The sequence below is a fragment of the Cherax quadricarinatus genome, chromosome 53, assembly GCF_038502225.1.
Source record: "Cherax quadricarinatus isolate ZL_2023a chromosome 53, ASM3850222v1, whole genome shotgun sequence".
NCBI lineage: Eukaryota > Metazoa > Arthropoda > Malacostraca > Decapoda > Parastacidae > Cherax > Cherax quadricarinatus.
Genome location: NC_091344.1, coordinates 17317798 through 17329859, shown reverse-complemented (window position 1 = coordinate 17329859; position 12062 = coordinate 17317798).

Below are 12062 nucleotides of genomic sequence, written 5' to 3'. Positions count from 1 at the left end.
TCGTTCACTTCTGGAGAATGTCCGAGAATACCTCTCTTTCTCTCTGTGTTGGGTTACTGGACATATCTGTCACTCAGCTCTTATTATTATATCTGACAGGTGTGTGTCTCACGCTGTGTCACGGAGTGCAGCACCACGAGACACACACGAGAGACATCTCGCTGGCATGCTGTAGAAGTGTGGTTCTCTTGTGGCTAGCTGGCATTTGCTACCGTTCATTGCCATTCGTTGCCATTCGTTGCCGTTGTCATCTCTACTGTTGTTTTTATCACACTTCTTTCTTGGTGAGGCATATAAGTATTTGTGATGATATCTTTAATTTTTTGTGGAATTGCCTTGGTTAACACTGGATAACCTCGTGATGTTACTTCTTAGTGCAATCATTATAAGGACAAGATCACTAACATGCACTACTGATGTAAGAGATGTGTCATGACAGCTTCCTAATACAGTAATATATTTACTCGCTTGCTTTGTGTATAAATTAATTTATTTTTATAATACAATATTTTTATGAATTAATATTTATAATTATCAGAATTTCTTATACCTACTATTGCAAAATCCTAAATGTATCTTTAACCTTATTTAAATTTAACCCCAAACCGTTCTATGGCACCCAGAGAACACTGCCAATATATAATTGGTAGATAAGACACATAGGCAACATTTAGGCAACTTTATTTCGAAACGTTTCGCCTACACAGTAGGCTTCTTCAGTCGAGTACAGACTTCAAGGGTGATGGACTGATTACATCGTCTTCACATCTCTACTGCTCCTGCCTAATTTCTGTACTCGACTGAAGAAGCCTACTGTGTAGGCGAAACGTTTCGAAATAAAGTTGCCTAAATGTTGCCTATGTGTCTTATCTACCAACCTGTCGGTATTGTATACCATTTGATAATCAATATATAATTATTTTCAAAAAACAGACAGCTCTCGAAAAATAAAGAAAGCAATGTTTCTCTTCCTCCCCCTTCCCCCGACAAAGTTATCACATCCCTCCGTAAACCACATTATATCTAATGTGACTTCACATGACCATCCTGAGGCTTCATTTGGCCATCCTGAGGCTTCACTTGGCCATCCTGAGGCTTCACTTGGCCATCCTGAAAACACAGAAGACAATAGTCACACGCTGTGACAATTGTCTTCTGTGTTTCACTTATGACTTAATAGTTTTTGAGCTCTCCTGGCTGGGGAAGGGGTCTAATGATGCTTTTTCGATGGGCTCTTGATTCAAGAAAGCAGAGCTATCCTTCCCTTCCTCGAATCAAGTCTGACTACATTCAGTGCCCAGAAGATCCGTAACCCCTAAGGGTCTAACGTATCCCCAACCTATTCCTGGTAATGCCGTTATCCTTATTAGCGCGGTCGATATTACTCAAGCCTCCATCTTGTGTGTGTGCACTCACCTATATGTGGTTGCAGGGGGTCGATTCACTGCTCCTGTGTGTGTGTGTGTGCTGTGAGTACCGGTTTAGAAATGTTTTGCATATAATATTGCAGCTATAATCGAGACAGCAGACAGCTAGGCATCCCGTGCCAGAACACCTCTCAGACTCGTCCAGTTTTTCAGAGTCCAAAAAAAAAAAAAAAAGAAAACAGCCAGAAATATGCACATGTTTGACGAAAGGTCTAACAATACAGGACAGGCTTTTATTAGGACATTTCGCTCTTCAGCGAAAAGTTGTCCCAATAAAAGCATATTGTGTAATGTGCATCCAGCATCACGCCACCTGGACACATGTACTTGTTAATTACAACACAGAGTGACGGAGGCCACACCGTGTCCTGTAGGTAACATGGGTCTTGATGTGTACCTCGCAGCAGAGATGAATACTAATGCTCGATGTGTTAGAATGACCTAAATTGACCGAGAAGCCCCTTTCATGTACACCCATTTCTTGCCAGATGGAGAGTTCCGCCTTTCTTACACTCGGCATCAGTGGCGCTAATGCCGTGAATACGAGTTCTATAAGATGGAATTTCCTCGTATCTCGTAAAGGACAATGCTAGTTGTAGTTGTTAGGAAGTGTGTATTATATGTGCCAGACATACTGTCAAACACTGGTTTTTATGAGAATAATAATGCTGGGGATGAAGTCCAGCAGTCTTCACGTATGAGAGTTTGTTGATGAAGAATTATTGCGGGAGTTTCACATCAAGAGGGTTTCAGTATGAAGCCTCAATATACAGTACTTTGACTCTGTGTGGTTTCGTTGTTATAATGAGTTGAAAAGTTATTGTCCACCCAGCGTTCGTTTTTGTCAGAATGCTTAAAATTACTAGGGTAAAACAATCTGTCATGGTGTACACATTAACATGAAGAATATGTCGCCTTAAAGAAGAGAACCAAGAAGAGTATCTCACCTTCAAGGTGGAGCCAGGAAGAGTATCTCACCTTCAAGGTGGAGCCAGGAAGAGTATTTCACCTTCAAAGTAGAACCAAGAAGGGTGTATCTCAAGTTCAATATATGAACCAAACAGAGTGTAGTTCACCTTCAAAGTAGGGCCAGGATGGGTGTATCTCATCTTCAAGGTAGAGCCAGGCTGAGTGTATCTCACCTTCAAGGTAGAACCAGGATGAGTGTATCTCACCCTCAAAGTAGAGCCAGGATGGATATATCTCACCTTCAAAGTAGAGCCAGCATGAGTGTATCTCACCTTCAGGATAGAGCCAGGATGAGTGTATCTCACCTTCAAGGCAGAGCCAGGATGAGTGTATCTCACCTTCAAGGCAGAGCCAGGATGAGTGTATCTCACCTTCAAGGTAGAGCCAGGATGAGTGTATCTCACCTTCACATTAGAGCCAGGATTAGTGTATCTCACCTTCAAAGTAAAGCCAAGATAAGTGTATCTTACCATCAAGGTAGAGCCAGGATGAGTGTACCTCACCTTCACTATATGAGTCAAACAGTGTGTCTCACCTTTAGGGTAGAACCAGGAAGATTCTGACCTTCAAAATGGAGCCAAGAAGCATTACAATGCGGGCTTTATTCCGGTATTGTATTGTGGATCTGAATCTTATCAGACAAACTATTATTTAAAAATCTAAAGCCAAAGTACTTGTGCGACTTCAACTGTTTTTAATTACCTGTATGTAATTAATTAATGTACCACTCTGTATGCTGAATGACTCGAGCGGGCTTAGCGTTAACACGAACAGAAATATAGTAATCTACACGGGGCGAAACGTCGTTGCAATAAAGCTTCGTACAGCACACACAGCCTCTTGTGTTCCAGTCCAGCAGTCACCCACGTTATTTGTGGAGAAATAAAGTTTAGTATCCTTTCGGCACCTTGTTCTCAATTCACAGTGTGGCCTCTTGTTCTCCCTGTTGATGGTGCTAATAAATTTTCTTTATCTATTTACTCGCAGCCTTTAACAGTCGTAAATGTGGTTATCAATAGAACACGCAAAAGAGACGGATTGTATGTGTGTGTGTGTGTGTGTGTGTGTTTGTTTGTGTTCACTGGAGGTGGGAAGTAAGAGTGCATGCACTCTGAAGCAAGGGTAGAGTTCTTACATTTCGGAAGGTCGTTTGAATTAGTCATGTCTGCGCACTTCTGACAGGACAGCTACAAAAACTGTCGTAGCACATAAGCCCGTAAATTATGCAGCAAGCCACGGGGAAAGGAATAAAAAGTAACTTCGGTGCTCTCGGTACAGGACCGTCTTCAGAAGCTAGATCATACAAGAAGTCAACAAGGTATAGGCTGAAGATCCAGGAAATATAGAGGGAACCAGCCAACACTTTGTTCTTTCGGAACCACTCACCGTCCAGTAGGAACAATTTTGGAACGGGCTGGGCTAGGCCGGTACCCACACAGAAGATACTTGTAAAACAAAAAGAAAACACGGGATGAAGCACAGTTACGGTATTAATGGTGTATTGACGTAAGTTTAATAAACACGAGGATAAATCAGGTACCCCAGGATTGGCATCTGGATAGCTCATTGATTCGGTATGTTTATGTAACAAATTTAAGCTTAAGTCTAAAATTTATTCAAATAGGTAAACTGATCAGTTTATCCAGAATTCCAGCTGTGCAACCGAAATCTTATATAGGTTCAGTATTCTACGATTCCTAATACCTGGGTAAGTGATGAATTATCAAAAATTATATTAGGAGCTCCTCTAGACATCGTGTTAAGTGGGCGAATACCAGGGTCATCGTTGTTATGGGTCTTCCGTTTAACACAACATTGCTGAGTCCGCTTTACTCAAACATAATTTTTTCTTTTTTCTTTTGAAGAATCAGAAGAGAAGGTTATGCTTCTTAAGTCCTGCATCTATCAGAATATAATATATTATTGGAAAATTGATTGTTATAAGAACTAATGATTCAAATTAATATTTTATATTATATATATATATATATATATATATATATATATATATATATATATATATATATATATATATATATATATATATATATATATATATATATATATATATATATGTCGTGCCGAATATGTAAAACTGGTCAATTAGCAAGAATTCATTTAAAATTAAGTCCTTTCTGAAATTTTCTCTTATACGTTTAAAGATATATTTTTTTTAATTAATGTTGATGTAAAAATTTATAATTTTGCACCAAAAGGAACTTAGAAAACTTACCTAACCTTATTATAACAAGCGCAATTTATTTTAGCCTAACCCAACTAAATATATTTTAGATTTGTTTACAATAATTTAATACTAAACAAACACAGTGAAATATATTTTTTTTCGTTAAGTTCAGACTGATTTTGGCGAAATTATTGCATACACAAATTTTCACTTGTCCTATATGGCAAGATAACGTTGCTATTTAAGCCAAGATCGCAAGTTCTGCCTATTCGGCACGATATATATATATATATATATATATATATATATATATATATATATATATATATTAATTTGCCAACCTTACAGCATGAGACCAACATATCAACGTATCAACTAATACATCACTAGCATTAAAATAACCAAAATAAGACGATTTTCTTAGTGCACCCACTGTGACAGATACCAATAATTCTCATCACTTTTCAACAACATTCACAGTGTAAAGTGTTGCTTTTACAGGTGTGAAAGTAGTCATACCAAATACTACTTTATACCTGGTTTGATATTTAAACTCCTGTAAACAGTGATTTGGGGCAAGGCAGGACCCACTCATAATCTTTTTTTTCACTGATGTGCGTACCAATAGGAAGCGCGTCTGGCTCGCACTGGGCAAACAGAGGATCGAGCCTCCACCACGACTTGCGCTGAAGGATTCACGTGGGTTTAGCGCTTAACATAGATTTAATTAAAAAAAAGCTGTCGTGGCAAATTGAGTGTTGGTTTCACACCTGTGGGGCTGACAAAGTAATTCCAGCAAAATATTTTGTATACCGTGTACAATGTACGCAATTCCGAGTACAAAAAAAGTAGCCTGAGTACTCTGAGAAACTGTACACATTTAGTTAACACTAACACTAGAACTTTTTCAAATCAGCACAGAAATTTTTTAGTATTATCTATTTAATAAAAAAGAGCTACCCATATAACGTACATACTTTTCTTACACAATTTTCTTTGACATATTTGCTTTATGAGTTTGAAAGGAATTTCTGTTAAAAGTTTTGATCCCTGGCGAGATTGCTAGTCTTCTGTTTTCCTGTTTCATGAAAGTGTAAAGTGACAGATAAATCTTACAAACTTATACTTACTTACGTTCAACATACATATTTCTTTCTAGTGTGCTTCTTAATAATTCTTATTCCTGTAATATTTGCGTTCCACTTTAGGAGACCTTGTCTGAGAATATATATATATATATATATATATATATATATATATATATATATATATATATATATATATATATATATATATAATACTCGTAAAAAAGTTGTTGATAATTCTGCGTTCTTTTATATAAGTTTATCATAATTCTTGTAACTTCACCACTACGAAAACATTCTACAGTCAAATTCTCAAGAAACAATGTGTTTTCCCTGAGGATGTGTTTAAGCGATCGCGAAAACTTATGGATAAATTCTCTTAAATTTTTGAAAAATTGCAGTTTAAAATATTTATTTTCCTCGTGTTCTTGTTGCATCTTAATCTTCGAGGAAGAATGAGCAACTAGACAAGAGTGAGGAAGACAGCAAGGTGGCGCCTGGTGGCCATGAATGCAACCAAACCCTCAGTAAATGCGAGGTGTACTTAGTGCAAAGAAACCACTTAAGAAAATTGTATACTATACTCTCACCCCTGAACACCCAGCGCCACTTACCTGCCATCATCATTCTTAACTAATGTGTCACTACTCGTCAGATATCATCCTTTTAAAAGCACACATACAATTTTTTCATGTATGAACTGGTTTACGTACATTGTATTATTACTATTAATGTTATTTTATTATTATTATTATTATTATTATTATTATTATTATTATTATTATTATTATTATTATTATTATTGTTATTATTATTGTTGTATTATAATTTGATTTGCTTACACTTTAGCAGCACTAATATTCAATCCCTAAAACGACTCGGCTCCACTCTCACTGATGCATCACGCTCACACCCGCCCGCTGGATACTCAAGCACCTTTACATCCTCCCTCCAACCCAAGAAAGGCTGCAGGGAAGGAGAGACATCATCTAATTTTTATGCTCCGATTTCTTTACATCATATTCACGCCATATATTTTTCTAAGACAGGACATCCTCACTACCTCTATAATAATATATTTATCTCTACAAGTACACGTATAAGGTACATATAGAAAACCCCTTGTTATGCAGAGCATTACGGGCAAATTAGGTCCCAGGATGCGACTCACACCAGTCGACCAACTTCCAGGTACCTATTTTACTGATGGTTAAACATGGAGAGCAGGTATCTTATGGAAACACGTCCTAATTTTTTTTTCAGCCCTACCGGGGGATCGATCCCCGGATCTCAGGGTGTGAGCTGAGTGAGTTAGCGATGGAGCTATACGACACCTAGTCTTCTCGTCGTCCTCCTCATTGAAACGTTTAATTTCCATGACTCATTTATACACAATAGTTTATACTACTTTTCTCTGGTACATTCATCATTTTTTTTCTCCTACTCAACACTCCACCTGCCCTTGTCCTTGCAGCTGTTTTATGATTCACCGGGTTTTTCATAGACATTTCTGCTGACATGTCCACTCCCGATTTCTAAATACATTCAATTCCTGCGTCCTCAAATCTGATGCTCATTATTCATTGCTTAAACTTTAATACTCTCATCATCTTGTTTTTTTTCTGTATTTATTTTAATTCACCGACATTATACATACACACACACATATATAATATATATATATATATATATATATATATATATATATATATATATATATATATATATATATATATATATATACGTGTATATATATGTGTGTGTGTGTGTGTGTGTGTGTGTAACATGTCGGCTGTTTCCCACCGAGGCAGGGTAACCCAAAAATAAAGAAAAAAAACCCAAAAAAGAAAGAAAAAACTTTCATAATCACTCATACACAGTCACTGCCTTTGAAGAGGCACTCAGATACGACAGTTTAGATTTCCCTTCAAACTGCCAATATCCCAAATATATATATATATATATATATATATATATATATATATATATATATATATATATATATATATATATATATATATATATATATATAGGTCTTGCCAAATAGGTAAAACTTGCGATTTTAGCTTAAATAGCAACGCTCTTCTTGCCGAATAAGGCAAGCGAAAATTTGTGTGTGCAGTAATTTCGCAAAAATCATTTTAAACCTAACGAAAAAAATGTGTTTCATTATGTTTGTTTGTTATTAAATTATTGTAAAATTATCTAAAATATATTTAGTTGGATTAGGCTAAATTAAATTGCGCTTGTTATAATACGTTTTCTGAGGTTCTTTTGGTACAGAAGTATTAATTTTTACATTAACATAATTGAAAAAATATATCTTAAAGTTATTAGAGAAAATTTTAGAAAGGACTTAATTTTAAATGAGTTCGTGCTAATTGACCAGTTTTACCTATTCGGCAGCCCGACAGTAGTTAGGGACCCCAATTACTCTGATTCGTTGTTCAGATTAAACACCAACCAGTTGTGTGAGAGCTTGTCCCCGGCTGAGTTGATGTGATGGTTCCACACCTGGCTGGGAACACACGCTCAGTGAGGCTGGTTAACTGAAACTCTAACTGAAGTGATGACTTCCTTTGCTTTCTCGTTCATCATTTGGCTGCTTTATTGCACTTTCTACATTTTGTAAATATATTGGTGAAGGGGATATACTGATAGTAAAAGTGACCTTCATGTTTGTCTCTGGCTTTATTTGCTTGAACATTATTCCTTGTCAGGAGACTTGAGTTTTAGCCGGGTATAACAGGTCTTTCTTCGTGTACCTGTGTTCACAATAATTAACACTAGATTTAATGCTTTCCTGTGAACATACTGTACTCATAAAAACCCCTCTCAAAGGAAGTTCCTTGATGCTGGTGAGGGGCTCTTGATCTTAGGAATTGGATCTATGCTTCAATTCCCTGAATTAAGCCTGAATGCCTTTCATCCCCCCACCTCCTCCCACAGGAGCTGTATATTCCCTAAGGGTTTAGCGTTCCCCATGATATTAAAAAATCCTTCTTAAAAGGAAGCAACACAAATATTGCTGGATGAAGCAGTGCTTGTGGAAACATCTATTAAAATTCACTAAAAATTATGTTTATTGAACTACAATTGTAACAAATATTGTTTTAATCGTGTACCAAGAGTTAAATATATTAGAGGATATTTTGTATTATAAAGCATTGCTGAAGTGAAGTATTTTTGACATTATTAAACTTGTTGTTCACAGATACATTAGGAAAGATCGTGTCGCTAGGCAAGTTTAATTAAAACTTGTAAGACTGTTTCTGACTATGATGCAGAGCTGTCCAGGAGCACAGGTGGCTGACTTGTGCTAATTGGTTGGTGGTGGTGGGAAGGCTGAACATAAGAACATAAGAACGAAGGAACACTGCAACAGGCCTACTGGCCCATGCGAGGCAGGTCCAAGTCTCCTACCGGCTTAAGCCAATGCACCCAACCTAGTCAGGTCAGGTCACCTTGACTTAAGGAAGGAACACGGCAACCGTCCTGGTAGCACAAGCTAATCAGGTCCAACTCACACCCACCCACACCCACTCATGTATTTATCCAACCTATTTTTAAAGCTACACAACGTTCTGGCCTCTATAACTGTACTTGGGAGTTTGTTCCACTCATCCACAACTCTATTACCAAACCAGTACTTTCCTATATCCTTCCTGAATCTGAATTTTTCTAACTTAAAACCATTGCTACGAGTCCTGTCTAAGCTAGATATTCTCAGCACACTATTTACATCCCCTTTATTTATTCCTGTCTTCCATTTATACCCCTCAATCATATCCCCCCTAATTCTACGTCTTTCTAGAGAGTGAAGATTCAGGGCCCTTAGTCTATCCTCATAGGGAAGGTTTCTGATACATGGGATCAACTTTGTCATCCTCCTTTGTACATTTTCCAGAGCATTTATATCCATTCTGTAATACGGTGACCAAAACTGTGCAGCATAATCTAAATGAGGCCTAACCAAGGATGTATAGAGTTGAAGAACAACCTGAGGACTCCTATTATTTATGCTTCTTGATATAAAGCCAAGGATTCTATTAGCTTTATTGCGAACACTTATGCACTGTTGTCTTGGTTTCAGATTACTGCTAACCAGAACTCCTAAATCTTTTTCGCAATCCGTAATATTAAGATCTACATTATTTAGTTTATATGTGGCATGGTTATTGTCCGGTCCAACATTTAGAACTTTGCATTTGTCTATATTAAACTGCATCTGCCACCTCTCCGACCACTGCATCAGTCTACTCAAATCTTCCTGGAGTGCTCTAATGTCCTCGTCAGAATTAATTCGACGGCCTATTTTGGTGTCATCGGCAAACTTGCTGATGTCGCTCTTTATGCCCTCATCTATGTCGTTTATGTATATTGTGAACAGCAGGGGGCCCAACACTGACCCCTGTGGAACACCGCTCGTGACGCTTCCCCACTCTGATTTCTCCCCATTTATGCAAACTCTCTGCTGCCTATTTGTCAACCATGCCTCTATCCAGGAAAAAATTTCTCCTCTTATTCCATGTGCATTTATTTATATTTAGTTAAAGTAGTGAGAGGTTGAGTAGTGTGGAGTGTGGCGGGTAGAGTAATGAGTGGTGAAGGTGTAGTCACCAGTGGCCTCACATTACTTACCTACCTCCGCTAATCATCTCTCTTACCACCTCGCCTGCCTATCCCCTCCTCTTACCCCCATATTCCCCTAATCATTCCCCCCTACATGACATCGTGTAGCGTGGCAGAGGTCGTGCAGTGTGGCAGGGGTCGTGTAGTGTGGCAGGGGTCGTGCAGTGTGACAGAAGTTGTGTAGCGTGGCAGAGGTCGTGCACTGTGGCAGGGGTCGTGCACTGTGGCAGGGGTCGTGTAGTGTGGCAGGGGTCGTGCAGTGTGACAGGTTGTGTAGTGTGGCAGAGGTCTTGCAGTGTGGCAGGGGTCGTGTAGTGTGGCAGGGGTCGTGCACTGTGGCAGGGGTCGTGTAGTGTGGCAGGGGTCGTGCAGTGTGACAGAGGTTGTGTAGTGTGGCAGAGGTCTTGCAGTGTGCAGGGGTCGTGTAGTGTGGCAGGGGTCGTGCAGTGTGGCAGGGGTCGTGTAGTGTGGCAGGGGTCGTACAGTGTGGCAGGAGTCGTGCAGCGGCGTAGCAGGGGTCGGGTTCACAGAGCTAGCAGGGTAAACGTATTAACTTTCTCCAGAGACAAATAGCTGGTCCTTTAATAGCTGGGAACCTCTAAACCTGTTTAACATAAACTTTGTTTAAGGTAATTCTCAGTCTAATCTCGCGGCTCTTGTCCTTTAATCCTGCAATAATGGCTATAAATATCATCGAGCAAGAGAGTGGCGGTGGGTTAAGAATTCCTCAATGATTTTAGTTAGTTTTCATTTATGCTGAATGATTTCTAGCCATGTTTCAGAGTTACTGTCAAGAGTTTCGGAAAAAAATAGCGCCACTTGTGTGTATTATTCTTTTAAACATAAGTTTTTCCCACTTTGTTACGTTCTGATTGTCTAAGGATTATTATTATGATTATGGGAAGCATTAACGTGAGGGTAATACGGCGTTTGGGGAAATGGCATTCAATCAGGTTTAGTCTAAAATATGGGAGGTCAGATTCAATTCCTTTTGATCATGAGCTCTTCCCTATTGTTCATATCCTGATAACATCGGTGCGGGTTTATTTAATCTCACGAAATCTTTAAGCATTTCTATAATGAGTCTCCCATCTCTTCATGTGGAGAGAGCCCTCGCTAAGCCAGAGGAGTTTTCAATGTATCCTCTGATTTATGAATTGGTCTTGTCTGAGAAATGAATGGAAAAAATATAATAAAGAGGCGCAGAACTGCTTGTTTTCCGCTGAAAACTGAAATATTTATTGTAAAAACAGGTAAGGTTTACTACTTGAAATAAAATAATATGATTTGGCATAATTTTTCCCGTAAAATGCAGCAAAGTTAAACAAGAAACAGAGAAGAACTATGGTAGACTACACCAAACCACTACTCAAGATGTGCCATCCTTCTTACTCTCTTCTCTTATGTACACTGAATCTTTCCTTCTACGGCCAGTCGAGCTCACATCTTAATTTAATTACAAAAAAAAAGAGGTGGCGGAAGAAAACAGAGTCAGACTTCGAAAGGTATCTCGGCAGTCAGATTTTTATCATTCGCACCAGGACTACCAACCTGACTTTCCTTGAAATACATCACGGGCCTTGAGTCAGTGCTGCGATCTATGGACAAGGATCTTCACCAGGTGCTAGATCAACCAGGCTGTGATGGATATGTGGGGCTACGGGCCACCAACAGCAACAGCCTGGTTGACCAGGCAAGCACCAGACAAGCCTGGTCCATGGCCGGGCTCCGGGAGTAGAAAAACTCGGAACTCACCAAAGGTAT